This window comes from Paramormyrops kingsleyae, chromosome 22 (genome assembly GCF_048594095.1).
Source record: "Paramormyrops kingsleyae isolate MSU_618 chromosome 22, PKINGS_0.4, whole genome shotgun sequence".
NCBI classification, from domain to species: Eukaryota; Metazoa; Chordata; class Actinopteri; order Osteoglossiformes; family Mormyridae; genus Paramormyrops; species Paramormyrops kingsleyae.
The window spans coordinates 659,834-686,647 of record NC_132818.1 but is presented as its reverse complement, the minus strand read 5'-3'; the positions used below and the strand labels follow the sequence as shown (position 1 = coordinate 686,647).

General features: G+C 41.8%; 1 protein-coding gene across 7 annotated transcripts in view; it reads right to left on the bottom strand.

Annotated features, from left to right (window-relative positions):
- Positions 1–26,814, bottom strand: part of LOC111853264 (protein ELFN1-like) — a 137,454-nt gene that overhangs the window by 9,228 nt on the left and 101,412 nt on the right. The window contains exon 3 of one of the 7 annotated variants that reach the window (XM_072705076.1): positions 23,186–23,283. The exons of the other annotated variants lie outside the window; for them this stretch is intronic. The gene's annotated coding sequence lies outside the window, so the exon portion shown is untranslated. The remainder of the gene's footprint in view (positions 1–23,185; positions 23,284–26,814) is intronic. 7 annotated transcript variants of the gene reach the window in all.

The window sequence follows — 26,814 nt, the reverse complement described above, 5'->3', positions numbered from 1 at the left end:
TTTCCCAGCACGGCATTTTTCAAGTTGACTGTGTAGGTTTGTTGTTTTGGGCTGCTAATTGATGACATTCCACTTTTAGCTTAGGACAGTAGGTAGCGAGGCAGGAAAAGACACCAAAAGGTCACCTGATCTAGAAGGGTCCTTGGATTAGTACTGTTGGGAAAAGTGCTTAACTTGAACTGCTCAGGTATGAAATCTGTACACAATACATCTGTATAAACTTGGGAAATTGCTGGATGAAGTTGGATTGGATAAAAAAAGGTCAGTTTAGTAACCAAATGTCATGAGACACAATCTCTAGGTCTATTTAAGAATGATATTTAAATAAACAAAGCATTTTACTGTCCCCTGCCTTATGTCCTGGACTTCCTACAGTAAGCCTTATGATTGCTGTGACCCTGTACTGGAGACTAATACTGAAGATGGATAGATGGATGAATGTCAAGTAGTTTATACTCTCCATTGGCTTGTAAGCTGCCTTGTCAATGAGCAATAGCCGGTATTGTGCACATTTGTTCTGTGTTGATAATGGAGACAGCGAAATTCTCACACTATTTCAAAGGGTTCTGGGCATCCATTTAAGGCATTCCAAACACAGATTGTGAAGAAGTGACAAAGACACAAAGCTTCCTCCACTGGGATGATGTCAGTAACAGAAATGCACATTTCTAATTATCTAATTTGCATAAAGTAGCCTCAATATCAGAAAGGAGGTTCAGGAGAAGTTACTAACTTTCAGGTTAATCTTCTGGTGAATTAGATGGCCAGTTATACGATTCACACATAGCTCTCTCTGCCGGCCCCTGGAGGATGGGCTCCCCCTTTGAGTCTGGTCCCTCCCAAGGTTTCTTCCTTCTAGGGAGTTTTTCCTTGCCACTGTCGCCTATGGCTTACTCACTGGGGGCTTTGGGTGGGGATGCTGTAAAGCGCTTTGGGACAATGTAATGTTGTGATAATGCGCTATACAAAAATAAATTTGTTGTTGTTGTCTTTGTTTCAGAAATTAGACTCAAGGCCAATTGGTCATTCATGTTTTTCCAGTACAGATGGTCTACATTGATTAAATCACTTACCCATGGATAGAAAAGAAGGGAAAACACTCCAGGAAATTCCACATCATCTATCACGATTAGAAATATCTGTGGTACAACTCTGTTTGGATATATATCCAGAAACGGGCCTGTCGCCATATTGTTAATGGTTCACCACCATACTGCCATACCAAAACAAAACACAGTAATTACGCTGATACTGAAACTGAGAAAATGGCCTTCAAAATTTTATGGCTGTCTACTCATATGTGTAGCCGGTAGGTAAATGATAATGTACTTATTCATAACCAAGCATAGATATTTTGCCACGAGCTAAAACAGACCCTAAGAGAATAATGTTGCATCATATCCTCCTGAGACCCCACCCATTCATTTATGTCCATTGTAGTGGACATTTTGTTTTTGCATATATCTTTTCACTGATGTAAGGAAACATTCCTGTTGTACACTAAAGAAGACATGCTGTGAAATTAAAAATAAAAATAAATTTGAAAAAAGATGTCTTATTTCTTCCAAAGACATTGAAAATCACAATTAACCTAAAACTGAAGGACACTTTTTCCCTTGGGTTTCAGGAGGATATAATAACTCGACAAAATGTAACAACTTTTCATCACAACATGTGGTGTCATTACATGATACTTTGTCACACACCATGTAAAAGTTACATTTGAAGACATTTTTTATAGTTATTACATAATGCGGTTTTATTACATATTGTGTTGTTACATGATGTGTAACAACACGTTTTGTAATAACAGTGCATTATGTGATGAAAACTTTGTAACATTTTGTTCAGTTATTGCATAATGTGGCATTATTGCATGACGCATTGCCACATGGCTTACTCTTTACATACATTTTTGTTGCCTCCTTTACAACATGAACTGTTCTCAGTCTCTGACAGAAGGTAATGCTAAATCAGTAGCATCTCATTTCAGAATAAGATTCATTGGATCTTAAAGTGGAGAAGAGGTTTGGGGGTTCCCTAAAGATTTACACACGGCCAAGTGTTCGCACAAAACCGGAGAAGCATTTCTTCTACAGACGTTCCTGACTTTTCCTACATATTTAAATATATCAATAACCAGGGATCAACACCATTGCAAATCCTGATGAACACTGTGATCAAAAAGCTATTTTTTGCCACACACATCGTATTACAAACGTAGCATACATAGTTTTTTTTTTTCCAATGGACAGAGGCAAGTTTTCCATAGACATGTTTATCCGTGCAAGGAAAGGTTGACTATCTCTGTCAATAACACTCATTTTTTAGCAAATATAACCAAGGCAATCCAAGACATCAAACCAACCACAACGAAACACTCAACCTATCCAAGACCAATAAAATAAATAATTATACATCTGATGCTATATAATATATGAGGTAAGAATGAGAACTACGTATAATCTCCCCTTGAAACTGTGCCAATTAGACCATTAGAGAGACATCATTAGAGATGGCTGTGAAATAACGTCAAGCGGAAGACTGCTTTGTTTTGTTCAGCCATATATTCACACTCCCATGATGCCCTGTGTTTTTAGCTGCCCTTTTAGTTACTGTTCAGAGCAGAAGATGCTCTGGCACTGATTCAGGCCTCTGGAATGCAGCAGGATGACCGTTATCGTCAAAGAGTAATGGTCCAGTTTTCAACATGAATTGCAAGTGCATTTGCATGAAAAGAGAGAAACAAAATATAGCAAAATTATTTTTCTTACCAGACATTTTCTGATGCATATAGCAAATAACAGCTGGGTTGTTTTTCCTAACATAAACTGAAATACTGACCCTAATTTATCAATAAAGACTTTTTTTAATTGAGTGCTTATTGAAGCAGAGGATCCAATTATCCAATTGACTGCATGTGAGAACAGCCATTCTATGATCAAACTGTAAACAAAATGCCTTCAGGACAGAAATCTTCAGCTTAAATATCCACAGAAACAGTCTATGCAAAGTTAATTTATCGCTAGATAACCTGCTAGCTAGCCAGTATGAAAGTCTGCCCATAAGAACTGGAATTCTATCCAGTTCTTACGCACAATGCATTAGTGTTTGTGGAAAATGAGCCCTATATCTATTAATCACAAAGTGAGATTTTGAACATGGCAAGTTAAACGTCCAACTTTGCAGAGTCCAAGAACTCAGGCTGCCTTCTACTACTTTGAGAGGAGTTACAGCAACTTCCCACTGGGATCTGAATCAGAGCAGCACCAGAAAGCGCTGATTGTGCCTATCAGATGAGCAGATGTGAGTCAAGAATGATATCATTCCTCCAGTTTCTCCTGGACCCTGTGTATGTATGTATACATGTATGTATGGAAATATGTATGTGTGTGTGTCCGTATGTATGTGAATATGTCTATCCTAATCTAAGTTTCTAGGTATGAAATGAACAAACAACGAAATGTACTCTGCTGAAAAGCATCTGCAGAGATGTAATCCACATGCTTTTTAAATGAAGGAAACACATATTCAATATACTGCAGACATGGATTTCAGTAATATACTTTATTACAATGCCATAACAGCAGTAAAATCAAGAAGCAACTCACAGCCTCCTAAGAGTAAATATTTTGTGGATCTGGATTATCTGTTCTATACAACGCTTCTGAAACGTGGTTTATAAAATGTGTACCAGCTTACTGGCTAAACTAAATCCAATATTTTTCAATTTTCTGCAAGAGGAAAATCCTCACTTTATCACATTTTATATAATGCCAAGAAAAAAAATATTTTTCTTCCACAACATAGACCTTTTTTATTAACCTGTTAAAAAAATAAATCAAATAAGAGCCAATCCTCTGGTCCATTTTAAATGACAGAATATATAGCAAATTCTCCCTATTTCTCTTAATAGTGTGTATGTGATCCAATGTGCTCCAATGGTAGGTCTGTTAACTTTTCAAGCAAGACACAGTGAAGTTACTGTATGTTTTCAAGTGTGATGTACAATATTAAAAAAACACCCTATTTAAATCCTGTCAAAGAACAATATACTGTATATGGAAGAATAAATTATTGTTAATTGTAGAGCTGAACCACCACTGAGAAGGACAGCAGCAAATTATACAAGAGGAACAGATTTCAGAATAAGGGAAGATCAGAAAAATGATATCTGATGGTTGTGACAAGGTGAAATGCATGGCTGTGACTGACACTGGCTCCAGTGCCAAAGAGAAACAGATGAGGAGCTTTACTGAATAATGTCAGCGAGACTATAAAAATAGAATAAGCAGGGAAAAAAAAGTCTATTTTCAGTCTTCTCTGGGGTAAGATGACAAGAGTCAGGCTGTGCCTGGCAGGTTGAGCAGGGTACACTGGCGTGGCATGTGTGGTACTGGCATGTGTAGTATACTGGTGTGTGTAGTATGCCGGTGTGTAGGGTACACTGGTGTGGCATGTCTGGTACTGGCAAGTGTAGTATGCTGGTCTGTGTAGTATGCTGGTGTGTGTAGTATGCTGGTGTGTATGGTACACTGGCGTGGCATGTGTGGTACTGGCATGTGTAGTACACTGGTGTGTGTAGTATGCCGGTGTGTAGGGTACACTGGTGTGGCATGTCTGGTACTGGCAAGTGTAGTATGCTGGTCTGTGTAGTATGCTGGTGTGTGGGATATACTGGCATGGCATGTGTGGTATAGCAAGTGTAGTATGCTGGTGTGTGTAGTATGCTGGTGTGTGTAGCATGCTGGTGTGTATGGTATGCTGGCGTGGCATGTGTGGTCCTGGCATGTGTAGTATTCTTTAGAAAGCATGGATAATATAAAAATACAGACAAATGAATTAATAAAATAAATATAATAGAAAAGACTTCAGAGAATTCAGAATTAATTAGAATGCACCAGCTATATCAAACTATTAATTAAATATCAAATAAGTCCCTCTTGTTGTGCACAATATTATTATTTTTTGAACTTACTTATAAATTCGACTTAAAGACAGGTAATGGAACTTGTTCCTAAACTGGGGACTGCCCGTTCAGTCTTGAGATGCAGAGAGGAAAAGGTACTTTCCTGCAGAAAGCTGGAACGCATAATCGCTACATCAGGTCTCTTGACCTGGGGATGCGGATAAGGAGCTGCAGCTTCCCTGTTATCATCCTCCAGCCAGCAACCTCAGGCCGCCTAAATGGCTGCCGTCATTGTTTATTTCTCACTCTACATTCCCAGTGTTCCGGCAGGTCTTCACGGGGTTGACTAAGGATGCAGCACACCATTTAGTACAATTAAACGCACATCGTGGATCGTAACTCCGAGCTAATGATGAGTGCAGAGGGGAAAAAAACAGGCCTGTCTTTGGGAGGTGTTGCAACGCTGCACTGCATGAATAAATTAATCAGACAAGTACTGAGAGGAATGAATCATAGGAAAAACTGAAACTGAATATGATCAAATAAAAGTATACAGACATTTAATTCCCCCTATTGACCCTTTTCGACGTTTTCTACATTCTAGCACGCGTATTTTACGCCCAGATACGGAGAGAATTTGCCCCATGTGAATCGTTTGCCCTTTTACCAGACACTGGTGGTCTTCTGTGACAGTGTGACTCCAGGCCTTTTCTAAACATAGGGCTATTTTTTATGCTATAAGCCCAAGATAAGCATGATGGACCATGATGGAGATGTGATGGTATTTCACAGTCAAACTCAGCCAAATCATCATCTCCAAGCTGAACTGTGAATATCAGCAGCAGCCCAGTTTCAGTTATATGCACTGTTATTAAGACTGTGATCTTTTCATTGTAATGTAGGGTAGGTACATACTCACAGCATACACTCACAAGTGCTATCTGTGATTCACATCTGTGACGCACCAAGGCTTTTGATGTGTGTTCATGCCTGAGATTCTGGAGGTCAACAATTTCCTGTGCTTTTTTCCTGTGCCAGTCTATGTTCAATACATGTTCTACGTTCAGTATTTTCAGGACAATAACTGTAAAATTGTAGTATTTGACACAATACTCTCAGTTACACAAAATGATTTTTTTTGTTTCAAGTGCTGTAATAATATTTAATCAGATATGATTTCAGATATGTGTGTGTTATTTCCTTGTGCCTGTAACTTCCTGGATATGCTCTGGACACCCACGGACCCCCATGACCTAGCATAGGAGAAGTGAGTATGGAAAGTGAAGGAATTAATTTATTACTTCATGTATAGTTGGTTAGCTTTTATATAATACCAAATCAGAAATAAAGTATTTGAGTGTAATCAATTTTATGTTATATATTTTTTCACTTTACCAATGCCATTCAGAAAATAAAACTATATTGTAGTTTTAAATATCTTAAATACTAGGTAATTACTATTATCATTTACTATTTAGAAAGTGAGGATGTGAACTAATACAAATAAAACAGATTTCAATAGTGATTTTTTACCATTTTTTCATAGTGTACCTCTTTGTATGGTATATGTATCATTAAATGTTTGTCTACCTTTTAAATTATCATGTCAGACTCGAAGGAGAAGCAGTTGTGCTCTATAACATATTTTAAGTATTCTAAGCATATTCAGCAGCTGCATAGTGTACAGATTGGCAGGTTAGCTAATTGGGCAGGACAGCTTCTGCAAAGCTTAATCCTGCAGTTTGAAATGTTTGCCCGATCTGCTGACCTGGATGAGTAATCTGTGCGTCATGTTGTGTACTATGGACTTAGGATTCAGGGTTATGCACAAAACACAGCAGGTGGGAAAACTCGATAAAAAAGAAAAAGCCACATGGAGATATTGGCTATAGTCAACGAGGGCTAAGGCTAACAGCTAACGAGGGCCGATAACGCCTTTCAGATGGATAAACCAGCCAGCAGGTGACAGGACGTTTGCACACGCGGCTCCCGGCACTGCTCGCAGGCACTAATTTAGCCTCGTTCTTACTGATGAATAGCTTGCTCGACCTTCTGTCTCTTAAGGTCAACAGACTGCATCTGAAAAGTTTAAATAAGACAAGACAAGGTGTCTGGAATGGAATAACCTGTCATGCAGCCGATCACAAAGACGGTCTTTAAATGTGGGAGGGGGGCATAACTAGGGTAATTACAGCAAGACAGCTGCCTTCAGCAGTCCTCTTCTCACCTCCATAAATCTGTGGAAAAAAGTTTTGACAATGTATGTATGTTTGACGGCAGAACAACAGGCCCACCACAGAGAACTGCTGGCCTTGCTGCTCCTTGCTGTCAACCAAATATTTGCTTATTATTTTTTGTTTTCTTGTATCAGGTTTGGTTGTATTTAGGTTGGTGTAATAGCCTCATGTCTTCCGAGTTGTGGATTTCTATACTGTCCCAGCACTAAGTGTGGAGCTTGCGTAGATCTCTTCTGACATTCCAGTGATGCAGATTGGCATTTCTGAAATGCTATTAGTGTGTGTGCTCCCTGTTTCTGCCTGGAATCCTGTCTGCTTCCTCTCTGTGCTTCCAGGAATAAGCTCCAGGCTTCCTCTGATCCTGTATTGACTGCTGAAGTGCTTGCAGAAAATTGATGGACGTTAACTATTTATAGTAATTTCAGTAGGTGGACCCATATATTTCCTGTTATGCATCTTCATTGGCAAAGATAACAGCCATATTACATATTACAAAATTGTACAGAAGGAAAAAACTAGGGGTCTTCTGTTTCAACCCCCCCAAAAAAACATGAACAAATAGAAATAACAGTTATAATAACAAAATCTGTTCTTGAGAACAATAAAACAATACGCAAGTTTCAGAATGTCACTTCTTGAAATGCATTGCTCTTATTTTGGAAGGCATGTGGTACAGGAGTCTAAGGCTATTAGGCCATGATACAAGTTCACATTAGCGTGGAGTTTGCTGAATGTTGTTGAAAATCGTAACACAAATAATTTACACATACATGCCTATACACTGTGGAGACATGCGCAGTTTTGGGCGGCAGGGGGGTATCCTCTACTCTCCGGTCAGAAAAGTCAATGGGTTATTTCCTGGGTCGTTTCCAATACTCTTGTTGCATTTGAGTGTTACTGGAAGAATTACTGTCTTTCAGGCAAAATTACTTGGAGACAAAGCCATTTCGAGAGAGAGTAAAAAGCTCAAACTGTTATTTTAGATGAAATGAGTATAGAAAGCATTGCTCGCCGATTTTATCTTTATATATCCATTCATCTAACTGTGCAGGCAATTCTTTACGTTATATAATACGTTATGCAAGGATGCTTTTTCACGTGTGGCGTGTGCTTCAGCAGACAATGAAGGAGGTCTTAGTGTGCAGTAATGTCGGCCCTGGACTTGTTATTATTTTCATCTGTCTGGAGAGTAATTTGCATCCCTTTGCTGTTCCGATGGCTGACTCTGATTCGGCACTCGTTATTTTTAAGCGTGCTGTTTATTCTGTAATCTTCCTCAGAGGATGGCACTGGCCAGTTAGGCTGCAACAGAAACGATGGGAGCAGGCTGGTCAATGACCATCTGGAAGGTAGCAATTAATAAATTAATCAAATGATCGAAATCATACATACTGGCATACGTACAGAGTGTACCCTATGCTGATGCCACCCACAGCAGAATAAGAGCATATAGTGTGGATGTATTTAAATGTATGCTTCTCCATTAATTAGTTCCAGTCTAGAATGCTGGCACTTTTCTGGTCTTGTCACAGTCATGGCAGGCTTGAGTTTCAGGATTACATGTTTAAAATGTGTCCTCCTAAGTTGGAACTGAGAATGGTGAGTCACTGCAGAATGACCGAAAGTGAATTCCCCTGACTGTTTGCCCAATATGATTATTATGATTAAGGCTTTCCATAAAGTAATGAACCACCTGCATGCTTTATTGGTCTGACTGAAGGAAGGGTTCCTCAATGAGATGCACCATGTTTAATTCCTTGCCTTAAAGTGGTAATTGCTGTATTTTCTTCCTATTAGGGCAGTTTCTCAGCCCAGTCCTAAGGGACCCCCAAACAGTCCATGGATTTTGCTCACTCCCAGCTCTAAGCACACCTGAACCAAATACTGCAGAACACCTGGCACTGGTGCACTGGGAGCTGAGAGGGAGCAAAAATGCTGGCTGCCTGGGGTCCCTGAGGACCGGGCTGGATGATAGAAACACTGTCTTAGGGATACAAAGCTGATGGTACTGAACAGATGATGTGCATTGGTTTCCAGCTACACAGCCAATACCTAGTCAAGAATCAAGTGTTTCAGACAAAGGACTGAAGGACACCGACCTGGTCGGGTGGCTCACTTTTCATTGACCTTTCTAGGCACAGCAAACCAGCTTATGTTGGCAACTGTCAGCGAGTTAAAAAATGTTCATGAAGGAAGCGAATCAAGCTGTTTGGAGGTAGATCAGTGTTTCCGTGGAAACAGAATCATTAAATGATATGAGTAAAGAGATAAGAATCAAGCAATGGATGTAGCTCCAGGTACAAAATGGCTAATAACAATTCGAGATAGCTGCTGAGATAACTGTAAGACATTATAAATTCTACTAGTTCCCAGATGTAATTGGCATGTCACCAAAAGGCAACAGGAGACACTCCCTATCACTTTCACTATCTTGTGAATATGTAATAATCTCACTGATTACCATACATCCATCCAGTCAGAGGAAAATGGAGGAAAGAAAACACTTTCAGTTACTGAAATACATAAAGCAAATTACATTTGATTGAGAATTTTTCATCAAAAGCTGAAAATATAAGTTCAGGAGGGAACATTGGAGGAGGTGTGTTATTCATGAACTGACAGGAGATGGAATATGATTCTGGCTAAATCAAGATATTGAAATCACACACTCATATCTCATAAGTACTACTGACTTAGTATTGAATGGCCTAAAAGACAAATTAAAGTATTACACATCAGCACCACAACCAATCAATAAAAAGGAAATGCAAAAAAAGACCACCATCATCATCATCATCATCATCACCACCATCATCATCACCATCATCATCTCTAGGTTACAAGATAAAGGTCCTTAACCACAATACCATCTACCACCTTTAGTGAGACTGTTAGTCATTCATAATGTTCTGCTTAATTCATAAAAATAACTAATTTATCTGCAATTACTTTATGAAGCCATTCAACAAACAAAAATAAATACAAAGAAATTGCAGTTTCAGTATTACTGATGTTACAATATTCGGATATTACAGAGAGTTACATCCATCCACCCATTTTCTATACCCACTCTGGGCCAGATCTTAGCAGGATACAAAGGCAATATATGCCCCCAATCCGCAGCCCCCATCCCCTGGATCGGCTAAATTTACTGAGGAGGCCCCCCTGCCTGCCCTGAAAATGCACATACAGCCCTGTACCCATCTGTCCTGTGCAAGGTCATGGGGGTCTGGAGCCTATACAAAGTCATCTTAATTTTGTTTAATTACAAATTAACTTTTCTGACACCAAAAAGCCAATCCGTGCCTTGCCATTTCTTTAAATAGTACATAAATCAACAGACTGATATCTAATCAAACAAATTAAATGCCTGAGATACTACCAACGGGATGTCCATCATCTTTCAATAGCATTTTTATTTCTTCTAACCTGGTGAATAAATGACACATTTGGCTACAAACAGCAAATACCATGTTGACAATGCATGAGACACAAGACAACCTGAAGGCTTTCGCACGGCGTTTGAGGGGGAGTTCAGCTGCAGCAGCACTGAACAAGTCCAGAGCAAATCAAATTGCTCCATTAAAGTATCCTGCTAAAAAACTGCATGAAATTGTAAAAGCCTGAGGGCCATAATGCCAAGTCAGCCATCAAGACTTCGTTAGAAAAATGCCTGCATACTCATATCTAAATTAATTACAATTCCTTGAAAGGGATGGGTTTATAAATTAATTTAGATAATGTTTTCAATACCAAAGCTTTTTTTTTTTTTAAAGAACACCACAACAAGCGATCCTGCTAATAAAAAATACACCGAAGATGCTAAAATCCACCCATCTTCCACATAGAGTAGCTTTTCCAGAAGAGGGTCTCAGTAAGCAGAGGGCATGAGACAGACACACGCACATTATGGCCAATTCAGGGACACCTACACCTAACCATATGTTTATGGAGTGTGGGAAAGAACAGAGGAAGAACATGAAAAATACCTACACACAGAGCCATGGATGGGCATTGAACTTACACTCCTAATATTAATAATGCTGCTGCTGCTGATGATGATGATGATGATGATGATGATGAAAAGCGACAATAATGAACTAGCATCCCATCCAGGGGGGTGCCCCAGCCTTGTTCCCTATGCTTCCTGGGATTGCCCCTCCCCCATAGCCCTCTTCTCCAACAGCAGATGGAACATGGGTGGATAGATGATGATAGCAAATACATCCACCCAAGGCAGTCCCTGCCGATCCCTGGGACAGGCTCCACAATCCTGTGTTGGGGAAATGTTTAGTGAGGACAGCATTGATAGATAGTAATAGGTAATAATTATTTTGATTTGTTTTGATCTGTTTGAATTATGTCTAAGAAATGTATTATGCACAAAGCTATAATCCACAGGCTGCAATCCAGAGTTAGATCAGAAATGTACAAATGTACATTTGTATCATTATGTACAAATTCCACACAAAATATAACCAGATGGAATTAAATGAAAAGTAGATATTTTCATTCCTAAGCCTCCCCCCCACCAGGTCTTTTAGTGTTCACTAATGAGCACCTGTGTTGATGGGCTGGGCAAGCCCCCCGGGCAGCACTGCAAGTGAGATTTTCTTCTTATGGCGACCGTCCCCCAGTTGGTTGGATGGCCACCAGGTCTCAGAGTGTTGCATAGAAAGAGAAGGGGGCGTGCAGGGCTGGAACCAGGCAAAAAGCTCCCAAGATGCTACTAGGCAGAGGAACCAGGACAGGAGAACCGGAATGATGCAAGGGTCAAGGAACCAGAGATCAGAACCAAGGGGACAACAATGATAAATAAGCCAGGGAACAGAATAGGAATCATAGAGCTTACAAAGATACCAGACAAGACTTGAGGCTTGAGAGCAGGGAGCAAGAACCAAGCTCTGTATTCAGGCTGTTTAAATACATAACCGATATCATTAACAGGCGGCATTTCTAGGTTGGGACCTCAATCGCACAGGTCATCCCTTTCCACCTCAAATGTTCCCCTAGATTCCCTTGCAGGACAGGAAATGACATAACAAGTGATTTTACATTATAGCACACAGTGAAACTTTAGTGCATTACAGCCAAAGGAAGACTGCTTGTAAACAGCATTGCCAGATGGGCAAAAATGGCAAGCTGCAACCTCTGGGACAATCCCCGTGTTGCTGGAGTCCGATGGGCTCACATCATTACAGAAAGTCCACTTGCCCCCCCACCCTCCCCGCCCCCAGCGGCGCTAATCCTTCTGCCGTCTCAAACAGTCACACTTTATGGAGAATAGCCTTTTGATGTCTGTCCCTAACATCCCTGAGATTCGTTCCATTTCCCGCAGCAATTTAACGTCCTAACATAACAAAGAGCTCTGAAAAAAGCTGCACACCCAAAGTAAAAGAATAAATAAATAAAATTAAAATAAACCAATGAAATATTTAAATTGTGTTGTTGATTGTGGGTTAACGCTTTTCTTAACTCTTTTAGTACCTCGCATTGCATGATGAAAAAGTTGAATTAACATCATAATAATAATAGTAATTTTGATTTTTTTTTTATTTATAGCGGAGACTCTTGGGGACTGAATCGTTTAAATAAATCCCCGGAGTTGTCACAGATTTAGAGCTGAGCATGTCTGTATTAAACAAGGCAAATATTAATGCAGTCAGTTAACATGCATATCAGTACCTAACATTGCATTTGCTGTAATTCTCACCTGCCATCATGCACTGAGATACATAAATGGCCTTTAAATCATGTCATATGTTCTCTGTGCTTCCTGGCTAGAAAGGCGACAGGCTCGTGTCCATAGTGACAGAGACTGCTCAGACATCATCACGCTCATACACTAATCAGAGGCTTGTCCCACATGCTCAAGTTGCCAAGTCAACACAGTCCTGCTTAATACCGTTTATACAGCCATCACCCTATTTAAACCCGCTAAAGTCTGCCCTTGCAGCTATGGTGATCTTAAAATACAGCTATTAAAATAGAAACTAAACAGAAGATGGACTTTCTGAGAAGGTGGGGGGGTTCCAGGTTCCAGTTGCAGAACGGTGGTTTCCATAGTCCTCTTTGTATTATGTAACTTTAGGTTATTTTAATTAATCTATTCAATAGTTAAATACAGTTATCCCCATAGTACAAAATAAATACATAATAAAAGATCCTTTCTTTTTGCAGGTTTTAATTAAATCTTTTCTAATTACTTCAGCCAGAATTTAGCTCAGTATCCCCTCCAGAGACTAATACCAGCATCAAAAATAACTTGCCGGCTCTAGCTATGCTGAGTAGAAAGTCCCAGGTCAACGTGACACAGACAGGGGCGCGGCCCAACATCCACCTGGCGTCGCTGAACAGGAGGGAGTCTGCTCTAGTCCCTCCCATCAGATCAATGTAAGTGCCCCTCCTGCCTAAATGGCAAGTACCGCACTGGGAGCTCATGCGAGGAGGTTGGAATGCTTCTGTGCTCAATTGGCTTTTATTATAAACAGAGCTGAGAGGGGTCCGCCTTAAAACAATGACACCCCCCTCTTCCCCCGGCCTACAGCTGCCCACCAGGGGACCCCTAAGACACAATTTGAACACCGAAGCCCACTCAACCTTCCCAAATGCCCACCCCAACTTGGCATTGTGGTGACGCTGCTGATGTACCCTGGAACTCAGATTTGTCTTGGCACGACACTTATTATAAGTATCTATTAATTTCCTTTAAACTTTCTATTGTCTGACGCAGAGAGGGCGTCCCTACAAACATAATTCAAACCCCCCCCCACCCCCACTCCACCTCAACATCTGAAAGCATCTAGATGAGCAATCAGAAGAAAGGGTTCATTCATCAAGCTGCTTATTAAGCCCTCGACTGGGTCACGCATTAATTTCCTCCACTGCAAGAGCACCTGTTACAGGGCAAGAGGATAACAAGGGGCTTAGCAATGCACTTTAAGATTTAAGGCTGGAGTGAACATGGAAACATGGGTCTGGAGAGGCAGGGCCGTCCAGCAATCGATAAACAATAAGCTAAACGCTTAAATGAAAGCCCCTTTGCCTACATTTCCTGCCTGCCATTTCATGACCTTTAAGTTTACCCCTAAATGTCAGGCGCTAAGAGTGCGGATAACCTGACTTTTGTTGTTCTCTGCAGCGGGGGGCTCAGACATGGCAATCCCCCAGCTGAAAACTGTGTGCAGTTTTAGGGCAAACAAATAAAATCAGTGCAAAAAACAACCAACGAAAACATGAAAATAGCTTGTCTTCAGTTAGCTCCCTCATAGGTTATAGACCACCTCAGCAATCTCCTCAAATTAGTTATAAAGTGTGTCATATATTAAGTAAAATATAATGTACTGCTTTTGATTTATTTTTTTGAGTAAAAATCTGAGCAAATGATTCTGACATTCATACAGAAAAATCATCCAAATTTGTCACTATAGGCATCTCATACTGACATCCCTACAGCTAAGCTAACATAAAGCACTGCTACAGCTGTACCATCATCTTGTCTAATTGATGGGGATGGTCCTTGTGCCCTAGAGGGGAACTGAAGGTACTGGTTCCTGGTTCTGGACAGACTGAGCCTAGTCCTCCTTTCTGAGTCCTGTCTGTCAGAGTCCCTTCTCTATGTCCGTACTTGTTTGCTAGAACCCAGTCAACATGACCATGGTGTTCTGTTGCTTCTAAATTTCCATATCTTAGCTAACTTGTTCTGGGTTTCAGTCTCCAGGTTGCCATGTCTTGGCTGACCAACCTCATCCTGCACATCTCGTTCCTGAGTCTCTTTCCCAGACTGCTGCCTTGAGCCCCATCCCCTACCACTTTTCTGTGCTTTTTTGGTCCATCAGACTAAGGATCCAAGCAGTGGAAGGCCAGTCATGCCAGTGGGGTGGTCTGGCTCAGCCCCTTATCTTTGTCTGTATTCTTCCAGATGATGGAACTGATAAAACAAACTGCATGGAGCCCCTTGAATCTGGCACAACAGAAACACTTTCTTGAGCATCTGTGATTATTTTTGTTTGAAAAGCTGCTGCTTCGTTGGCACTGTGGACCTTCTGCTATAGTAATCTCTCCATGCTGTACCCTTGCTTTGTCTTTTTTCTGACAATTACAAATAATTGGCAAATAATCTGCGGTGTGACTTCAATATGCACCCCGTTAAGAAGCGCTTCTCATTATCTCCCAAAACGAAAGATCATTCCGTGTAGACCATTTGGCAATTTGCGGACAAAACTTCCAAAATAGCTTGCATCGCTACTAAAGGTATTAATTTTACAGTAAATATGCTCTAATTTATGATTCAGAATTACACTGGGTTTGATAATAACAGTACAAATGGGATTCAAATGGCATTCTTCCCTAGGTAATATTTCTTCAGCAGCATTCTTTCAATTCATGATCGTGTAACAAAAAACCGTGCTTGGAACAATTACTGGGCCCACAAATAGCCAACAAATTAAATTACAGAAAACAAATTCAACTAGCGTAAGTCCCTGTGCGACTGGCAGCTTCTTTACAAGCTTTCTGAAAATGTGCCCAGTTTCAGCTCAAAATGACTGTCTGTATCAAAAAGGACCTGCTTAAAGAAAGGATGAGTGCCTTTCATTGAATTATTCTCTCTGAAATGCCACGTGAGAAGAGTGACACGTAAAGCTGGTGAATGTGGCCATTCCCGGTTACTGGGGCTCGGGCCAAGGGCCTGGTGGACCCCTGTGCCATTCCCGCTCTCCCCAGTACCAGGCAGTTACTGATGCTTGGTCTGAGGGTCTCAGTGTCTCTCCCATTGGCGCAAAGGGTTCCATCCCACTCTCCCCGATGTCAGGAGAACCGTGATACTCCAGGCTATGCCAGCCTATTGACACAGGGCCATCAGAGGCATGGGCAGGCAGCGTACATGGGCTGGCTTTGCATTCACATCAGCGTTTTTCTAAGAATGTGGTTATAGCAGCACACCGGTGAGTCACACCATTTACCGTAACTCAGCCAAAGTCATCCAGTGATGTTCCACATATATTGTGCCTGCAAATATACCCATCCTACGACGTCCTGAAACTCCCAATCATACAACTCCCCATTTGCCCATCAATAGCAGTCAAACGGGCTACCTATCTAGAATTTAAAAAATTATATGATTAACTGACCAGTTCAATTCTTTCAAGCATCATCATCATTTGAGTCATGGCTCAAAAAAAAGAAAAATACCAGCAATCGCATTTTTGTGGATTCATTTTCAAAGTGCGTCGAAAACAATGATTTCCTGGTTACACACTTTACCATCTGGATCCAGAACTACTTTTTAGAACCTAAATGCAAAACAGTCAAGATGGAACTATGGAGATACGCAATAGAAATAACTATTTGTTCCACTGTGTGCTTCCAAAACAAAGCAATAAATACATTGTATTATGCTGCCATCCATGGTGAACGCAGAGCATCTCCGCAGGGCTGCTTTTCATTGCTGATCAACACAGACTCATAAACAGATACAAGTTTTAGCCTTTTCACCAAAACAATGTAGACTGGTTAACCCAATTCTAAATTCTTTAGAGAATGAGAAATAAACACTAAAAATGTACCAGGCAAAATGCCAAAAACCAATAAACAGGCATAAATTTCAGAGCGAATAGATAACAAATAAGCTGTAAACAACAGATATGTTACATGCAGGTACCAAATTTCAGTGCAAAATACCCAGTCCTAAGCCCTAAGCCGTAAGCCCTAAGTCCAAATTAGCAGTACGAAGATCATCCTGGTGTTAGATGGAGAATAACTCACCTCCACAGAAAAAAAAACAGACAGTGTAAGTGAAAGACAAGAGAAGCACAAAGAGTTTGGCTATATGGCAGTAAATAAGAGCTGTTAGTGAGCAGAGGAGTAGGACAATGTGGGGGGTGGGAGCAACAGGCTTTGGGTTGGGATGGTCACATGACATCAGTCCTGAATCCTGGAAATCTCACTCATGGGAGTTTTACTAACACAAAAATGGTCGGAGGGCAGAAAGAAAAATGGTTGGTTCAGAGAGATAACTAATCAGATTGTAGAGGAGGTATGTCCAAGCAACTAGAGGAGGCGGGACCAACCATTCAGGGGTGCGTTTCTCGAACCCATCGTTGCTAACTATGTTAGCAACTTCCGTCGTTTGAACTATATAAGTACAACGCAGGTGTTTCTCGAAACCATGGCCCAATCCCAAACTATACCCTCGACACTCTGCCTTCATTTCGAGTCACACTCCCGCCGAGTCACCCTCACAACACGCCCTATGCACTTAAACTGAAGGAAATTGTCACAAGAAAGATTTGAGACAGACTTGCCCTCGCAGCGCCTTTTTACAGTCTTCTTTACCGGAAAGAGGAAATGCATTACGTAGTGATTTGACCAAATGGATCCATCAAGAAGCTGTATTGTATTTTCTTTAATGACATATCAGTTATTTTAAAAAAGCACAAAGTTTAACTAATGCGAGAAAACGACGGCTACGTCGTCTTATTGCACTGAGTAATTTTAAAGTATGTACACGTGTCATATTCACGATTGTACAATTTATACCATAGCTAACTTAGTTTACACGCATAAAACATTACGCATTACTTCTGTACCAAATACCAGATCAGATCTGTAGAGGAAAAAAAACAGGCAAATATGAAACATAAATTGTTATTGCTGGTGTATGTGATGTTGATCGAGTTTGCGTACTAATGTTTCTTCGCGTGGTTTCTAGTTTGAAAAGTACACAAAATCTCTCGTAATCGGATCACGATAAAATCTATCTGTACTGACCAGCTACAAATAACTGCTTTCCAAATTTTTTTCTGCAGCGATGAATTATAACATGCAACATAGACTTTCTATGTGTATTTCACTGTGCTGTTAGAATCCAATTATTAAATTATCGCGCTATTCTGTTTCCTGTGCGCTAGGAATTGTGGGATATGGAAGTGGTAGTGGAATCGCGCGAGCCACCATCGTTGCTGACTCGCTAAAGGAGGGCATAATCGACCACTCCCCCTTAGCCCTTGCTGCTTTGAGACACACTTCAACATGGCGACGGGTCTCGGGAACGCGCAAACGGAGGCGGAGTGGTGAGGCGGAGTGTGTAGGGACCGGTTTGGGATTGGGCCCATAGTTCAAACTACATAGGTAACGATACTGCGGACTTACGTGGTACGATGCATCGTTAAACGACGCAGGTGTTTCTCGAAACCATAGTTCGAACGAACGTTCGCAAACACTTAAGTTGTGTAGTTCGAACTACAGCTCGCGAGCTGTAGTTAGAAGCGTAATTATATGTAAATTCGTCAGCGATGGTGGAAAATGCAGTTTAATAAGGGTATAGTCACCGTGTAAGTAAGACATTTAATAATCTTTAATACCTAATAAGAAATTATTTAGCTCTACGATCACATATAATGTGAAGTTGTCTGAAAATGTAGTTTGAAACGTAATTGTTGTGTGGGTCTCTGGTCATAAGTACGGTGATTGTCTAGTGAGCAGTAGGGACAATTCTCAGACTGCAAAGTATTGATTAGCACAGGGGTGGCTAATTTTATTCAGAAAGGGCCGTTAGGCATGAAGCTTTTTGCTGCAACTCCGTGCTTAGAGTAGAACGTAGAGAACCGATCGACTGAAGAGGTCGCACAACTGGGTTTGAGCAACTGATCCAACGGTTATCCCAAAAAAAACCTGCCAACACACCGGCCCTTTCCATAATGGAACAGTAGAATGACACTACAGCGGTCAGATACGAATCCATACCTTTGTTCTCGGGAAATTACATCTGTAATGTTTGGTTATTACATACACCTGTGTATTCCAGTCAGCCAGTATAACAATATTCTGTAAGCGACAACGTCGGAATAAAAGTTATTCTGTTTATCACTCCAAGGAGCGTCGCATTATTTTTCCGCGATTGCTAATTTTCATTTTATTGGCGTTATGTGTCTGACAGAAATTGATGTCACAAATAAATATATATGTGTGTGTCTGTGATTATTATATATTTTACACAGTTCGCAAGTGTTTGTACGCGACCGGCTGTGAAAGTGCGTTGTTAGTTGTTGCGCACGACTTGCCGTGAGTCTGACCAATCAGCGCTGGAACCACTGTAGTTCCAACTACATAAGTCCTAACTAACTAACGTGGTTCGAACAACTGTGGTACGACGGTTTCGACATCGTTGTTCGAATGTTGGTTAGTTTGAACTACCATAGTACGATGCATCGTTAATGCTAACTTCCGTCGTTGTTCGAGAAACGCACCCCAGATGTCTTGGTCTAGTTGCCTCTTCTAGTTGCTTGGGCCCACCTTCTCTACAATCTGATTGGTTATCTCTTTCCATAATTTTTTTTATCATTTCTATCTATCATTTTTCTTTCTGCCCTCAGAACATTTTGTGTAAGTAAAACTCCCATGAGCAGAAGTGTCACCCTGCCTGGCACAACTTCAGTCCAAGGCACAGAGGAGGGAGGCAGGCAGCTGCAGAAACAGCTGGGGTCCGAACTGCTTCAGTCGGGACGGTGAAAGAGGAGACAGGAGTGCGGGAATAGGAGAAGACGTGGGCTAGGGAGAGTGGGATCAAACAGCAGGAGTCAGTTGAGGAGATGGGAATGGGGAAGAGGAGAAGGCATGTCCTGGGGAGAGCAGGGCCAAAAAGCAGGAGTCAGAGGAGGAGATGGAGGGGGGGAAAGGTGTGTCCTGGGGAGAGCAGGGCCAAACAGTAGGGGTCAGAGGAGTAGACAGGAGTGAGAAAGAGGAGAAAGTGTGTTTTAGAGAGCACAGGGCTACGCAGCAGGATTGAGATGCGGAAACAGGTGTAGGGGAGAGGAGTGGGCATATCCAGTGGAGAGCAGGGCTAAACAGCAGGAGTCAGAGGAGGAAACAGGAGTGGGGAAGGGGAGAAGGCATGTCCTAGGGAGAGCAGAGTCAGAGGGAGAGGGCGCAGGACTGTGCAGTGTGCAGGAAGCGTGAATGATGGGTACAGCTGTCAAAGGGGGGCACTTTCTTCCTGGGGGGGAGGAATCAGCATTGAAGCGGCTACAACTTAGTCTGTCCTGTTCAGGTTCACCCCTATTAACGTTGGTTACTAGTGTTCGACCCGACTTGAATTTGTTTACCCTCTATATCCAGCACCGCTTTGAGTTTTGCTTTGTTCTGCCTCAATCCTGTCCCTGCTCGCTCCCCATTCATCACCGTGAAGGAGAAGTATTTACCTCAGTAAATCTGTGTCTGGCTGCCAAAGCTCCGAGTTTGCATCTCGCGCTCAGCGAGCCCCGCGCTCCGGAGAAACCGGCGTCTGCTGCATCACGTCGCAGTCTGTCTGTGCCACTCTCCCGTTAGAGTAAACATCCTCTGCAGAGTGATGCCATGAAAAGGGACCAGGTCACCGGGGGTGGGGGTGGTGAGAGCAGGCATGGGGGGTGTAGCTGGTAGGATAAGCAGGGCTGTGCTTGAGCAGCATGTAAAACACTGGGTTTCTTGCAGACGTAAGTAACCAGATGGGAAACGGAATCCAGGGGGAGCATCTGAGGCCTGCTTCTGGAGATACTCAAGCTAAGGTGACAAAATGATGGAAGGGAGGCTGAAGCAGCTTTGTTTAGAAAAAGAGACTAGGCAGGACTGAACTGGCCCGCCCCCCAAAGCCCTGCCTTCACACTGCATCACTCCTTGGCCTGCCTTCACACTGTACTTTTGGACTGCCTTCAAATTGCGTCTCTCCTTGGTCAGCCTTCACACTGCATCTCTCCTCGGCCTGCCTTCACACGGCGTCTCTCCTCGGCCTGCCTTCACATTCCGTCTCTCCTCGGCCCGCCTTCACTTTGCGTCTCTCCTTGGCCTGTCTTCACTTGGCGTCTCTCCTTGGCCTGCCTTCACATTGCGTCTCTCATCGGCCTGCCTTTACTTTGCGTCTCTCCTTGGCCTGCCTTCACACTGCGTCTCTCGTCAGCCTGCCTTCATACTGTGTCTCTCCTTGGCCTGCCTTCACGCTGCATCTCTCCTCGGCCTGCCATCCATTATTAAGCTTAAATACACAAGTGTGTGTTTGTCAAGGGGAGGGTGCAATTTAGCGATAATGAAGGCAGTTTCTTCAGGGAGAGAGAGAAAGAGATTTGGCTTAGCAAACACTCTGACCAGAGAGCGTATGAAAACCTGTCCCATCACCTCCCATCGCGATCAGTGTTCCCACTCATGACGGCAGGTGCCGGGAACGGGAAGTGGATGGGCGGGGGCCTTAATCCTCCTTTTCCGTACAGCGGTACAGGAGGTATCCCTGTCAGTGGTGCGGAGCCTGGCTCCCCCAATGAAAGGCTGTATAATAATGCGGCTTTCACGCCGGTTTGTTAATGACTTAGTGTGTGGGGCTGGCTGGGCTTGATAACTGTCAGCCATTGTCTGGCTGGCAGGGGAGAGCAGGGTGGGGGGGGGGGGTCTTTCTGCTTTTTCACTGCTGGACACGCAGAGGCGCGCTCTTACACTGTCCAGAGGCATGTCCCATGGTACTGCAGTATATCAGCAGGCTTTGCGTTTACACTGGGAGCCTCATGGTACTCGCTGAATGCATGTAATTCAAGGCGCAAGCCCAATATGATATTAAACATGTAACTTTTGGCATTTTGGTATTTGCTAGCATCTTAATGTCTAATATCTGTAAGGATTACATTGCATAAATGCAAATTTGCATAAATTGATTGTAAATTTATATTATTTTACTTATAACCTTAACCCCAGTTAGACTATTCATATACTATTCTTATAAAACAATAATAACACCCATTTAAATTTTCGATGCAATTTAGGAGTCATTCTCGGACATCTGTACTTTTGACAACCCTGATTTCCAAAAAAGTAATAAGTAAAAAGGTATTCCATTATACCTTATGTCTAATACAATCTCAGATAAAATTTAATTTACTTGACTAGATTTTACCTTTCTGAAGCCTGGGACAATTAATAGTGATTTCTTGCATACGAAGTAATCATTTATTGATTACTTATTAGAAATACTAGCAAGCCAGAAAAAAATTTGACAACGAGAAAATAAAGAAATCCAGAAGTGTCATTCATTTACCCAATGATAATATCTAAAACATGCGGGATCCAATTACATTATCTACTGTAGGGTGAAAATGTAAGCTTAGCAAAGTCAAGAGACTTTCACATATAAAACAACTTTAATTGTGACACTGGTGCTTATTATGTATTTTGTGAAGGAAAAGATTAAATAGGAGGGGAATGAGCAAACTGATAATCCTCAATTACAGCTGGATTATTCTGTGTAAACAAGCAGGCCTTCGCACAAACCGCCGGGGTCTGATGTGAAGAGGAGAAGAGGCCCTTCCCTCAGACTCTGCTCAAACTCAGGGACCAGCAGACAGTCTCCAATTCATCTGCGTATTTATAACCCTTTGTCTAGTTTCTTCTTCACAGCTCAGGTCCTCAGAATAAGGCCGCTCAGGGACTGTAATTTCACTGGTTAAAAATGTTTTACAGAGGGAAAGATGGGATGAAATAAATGAGAGACGGGGAATGAGGCCGGCAGGTTTTAATGTAATTTTCCAGACCAGCAAACTGGCATGTCTCCTCCGCTCTTACACATATCCTACACAGCCGGCGGCCCGGAGAAGGGTGGGGTGACGCGGCCCTCACTGCTGACTCAGGACTCGTCTAAGCCTGTTCCCAAAACCCCCTGCCACCTGTCAGATGTGGCAAAGATACGGCCAGCGTCTAAGCCAGGCCAAGGGCTCATGCGTGCACGCGTGTCTGTGTGTGCGTGTGTGTGTGTGCGTAAGTGTGTGTGTGTGTGTGTGCGTGCGTGTGATATGGCTATACAGACACGTGCTGACTGAGAATTATTGTTACCCAAAGTCAAAAATAAATCTTAAAATCTGAGTAGCACTTCAAAAGAGACCACTTGCCTTAAACAGAAATCAGCATAAAAATATATACTTGATAGCACTTGTGATTTTAAAAGGATTATTCCAAGGACAAGCCAAATATTACTTTAAGTATTAATATCACTTAATTTCTTTTTATTACTTTTTTGCTGCCATACCATTTTTGAAGCCAACACAGGGCTGATATATGCCATCCATCTATCCATCCATTTTCTATATTGGCTCATCCAAGGCAGGGTTGCGGTGAGCCTGGAGCCTACCCAGAGAAGCACAGGGAACAGGGCTGGGGACATTGGGCAAGGTGAGAGACCCCAATTTACCTAAACTGCATGACTTTGGACAGCTGGCAGAGACAGGCACACCAGAGGTGGGTAGTTCAGGTCCAGAGAGTAAAAGTCCAGACCAAGATTTCGTTTCAACTGCCAGCTGAGTATGAAGAGTCACAGTCAGAGAGTACTCAACTGGTTGGTTGAAACAAAAACTTGGTCTGGAGTTTTACTTTATAGTCTTGAATTACCCACCCAACATAAACCCAGGATAAGAAAATGAGCATGAGTTGAAAAATTCAAGCCCAGGATCTAGCAAGCATCGTTTCACATACATAATTATTTACTTTGTTAGTATTTGAAGAATGGTAACAGTGACGGCAATTTACAAGATAAATACAAACATTTCATTCACTTCCACTGGTTGTGGTCAGTCATATTTCTTTAGTGCTTCTCTAAAGAAAACTGTTAAACAACAGGAAAAACTGGCATTAGGGACATTTTGCTCATAACATGTTTGTGCCGTTAGATAAGTTGACTTGGGTAGCAGTGGTTTCAAAGGTGGTCCATTTCTTTGTCTTTTATCTCATTTGTTAGCTGCTCTTCAGCATTGTGTTTCTTTTGTTGACAGGTCGTACCCATGTATAAAATGCACCGACACCTAACGCTGCACCGTGAAACAGAACCTGACTGTCTAGGATACTCTGCCTGAAGACACGAGCCCCCCAAGGCCCTTCCCGACACACTGGGGGCATTGCCGCCAACCTGGCCTTTCTCCACAGAGATCAACCACATCCCAGACACGCGGGCTGAACTCCTGCGGTTACCCAGGCAACCGCTTATGCACTTATTGTCAAAAATCACATTACATCTGGGCAAAATATTGGAAAAACCATATGAAATAGGACTTCAGAGTAAATACATCATAGTTATAATCATGTGTCGCTTAACGACCAGGATATGTTCTGAGAGATGCGTCGTCAGACAATTTTACCATAGAGCGAACATCAAACCTAGATGGTGTAGCTTACTACACACGTAGGCTAAATGGTGTAGCGGCTGTAGCCTAAATAACGACAAAAATTACAGTATAGTAAATATTGTTTTTTGTCATTATCAACTCTTATGTACTTTACATAATTGTATGTGCCTTACTTCTATTACGGCCGATAGGTCTTATACACCAGCATCACCACAAAAGACGAGAGGAATTTTTCAGCTGTCTTACAATCCTACGGGACCAGTGTTGTATATGGGGTCCGTCGATGACCGGAATGTCAGTATGTCATTAGGCAGTGCATGACTGTACAAGTATAGCTACTAAGGCCTGGGGTTGAATGTGGTACGACAATCAGCACATTGATGTTTGAGATTTCAGAACAATGAGGAAACCAAGAGCTTCTAAGAGGCCAAAGAGTCACTGTTTGTATTGCAGGTGCATCGGTCACAAAACCCGCAACACGATTTAATGCTTCAGTGACTCCAGTCTCAGCAACCATGATAGCATACAGCACTCATGGACAACCTGCATCAGCAAAGAGTAAGTCGCAAGTAAAAGCTCACTGACAGGGATAGACGGACACTTATTAAGGGCCACACATCATGGAATACAGATGTAAAATTACCACAGAACTGATTCAGTATTTCTGTGAGCCGGTCTCAAGAAAAAAACAAAAAAAATTTACATAGTGACACAAAGCTGGAGTTTATAGCGGGGGCTGGCATTTGGAATCCAAGGCCAATCCAAAAATATGCATAACCTGGTGGACGTCTGAGTACTGGAAGAGACAATCCCATCTGATAAGTCATATTTCTCCTGTGGCCTCTCCAGTCAACAGATCTAAACCTTCATGAGAAGTTCTGCAGCTCCTACATTCCTCAAAGAGTTCAAGTTCAAGTTTATTTATAAAGCACATTTAAAACGACCGCAGTCAGCAAAGTGCTGAACAATATGATTTGTGAGTCTTATGCTTACACAACAACTTACAAATACATTGAACATAAACACATGGACAGTGCATCAGTAAAAACAACCACAGAGCCAAGAGCAACTAACTCTTGGGATCTAAGCCAGGTCTAATAAAATGGGGATTTTTTTGTACTCAGAATTGGATGGTGCTAACTATTCCTCACATATTCCTCCGGCACTTTCTGGTGGCAGCTGTCAGGACAGTAAGGCACTGTTTAATCGAAACGTCTCCTTTTCCCCTAAGAGGCCGCAAATTGAATGCTCGGCCGCACTTCTTGTGACAACATCACCCCAAGTCGTCAGCGATGCCCAACCCTGACATTCATCTCTCTGCACAACGGCCTTTCATACTGCAAACACTGACCGCACACGTTACTGTCGGCCAACAGCTATTTGGCTCGCTCTCTTCCACACTTGGCATCCGACATATGTGGCAGCACCCATATCCTGTCCATATTATGCCTCCCCCCCACCCCCAAGGAAAAACAATGTAAATAGTGCAGCTTCCAATTTACAGCAGTTGGGACTTCAACTGTGGGACTCCTCCCACACCAATTAAGCCAATCAGAATCCAGAATATCTAACAGGTCATAAAACGGCATAGAGCCATGACAAAGTCAACCTATTCTGTTGCAGGAGAATGATGGTCTATGCCAATAAGTGTATAAAAATAATGTCATACTTCTAAAAACAAATAGCATGACTTTGAGCTTCCAGGTTGAAATCTTCATGTTATCCTTATGAATACTGGTATGCATTCTACATCAGACAGAGAATACTGAACTGTCTAAAAGTCAGCAGCATTTTGACTTATAAATGTTTGGGCTTAATATTTGCGTTTCTTCTTGCATTTCTTATACATGCCTTTCCAAGAAATGACGAAAGCCCCAACAAAAATGTCCTGTTGGAAAATTCTGTGGACCAAGAAAGGTTGCGTTTTGCTGAAGGCTAAATGGGCGTCTCTGAACCCCATAACTGTCCTTTGTTTGGCTAAAACCTGGCATGAAAGGTCTGAACAGCAGATATATTCAGTAACTATACATAATATATAAATAATTATATTTATTTATTTATGAAATGGGAAAAAATTGCCAACTTGAATTTGTTAAATTGTTTTAGTGTATGATGGCACTAAGGCAGAGAGGTGGAAAAGAAGGTTAGAGAGGTGAAGGGGCAGTGTTAGTATAAGCTTTACATGTATTGGTTTAGGTATTTTCTACAAAACAAAATCTATAATGAAATTAAATGTAATGGATTTTGAGTTTTTTCAATGACTATTTTTGAATTATTTATTAATTATATTTTAATTTGATAAAAATTAATCAACAATTAATGTTCAACTGTTCCTTGAGCTGTTTTGTCTATTAAACTGGCAAAACACTTCAAAAATGATTCAGTATTGATGGATTGCTCCTATATTTAATATTGATGTATTAAATAATGTGAGTGTGTGCAGCCTTCCGGTGTGTTGGCGACTGCCCAGGGTTTGTTCCTGCCTGCACCCATTGTTCCCGGGACAGGGAGACATTGTCCCTTGCGACCCCAGTTGGGA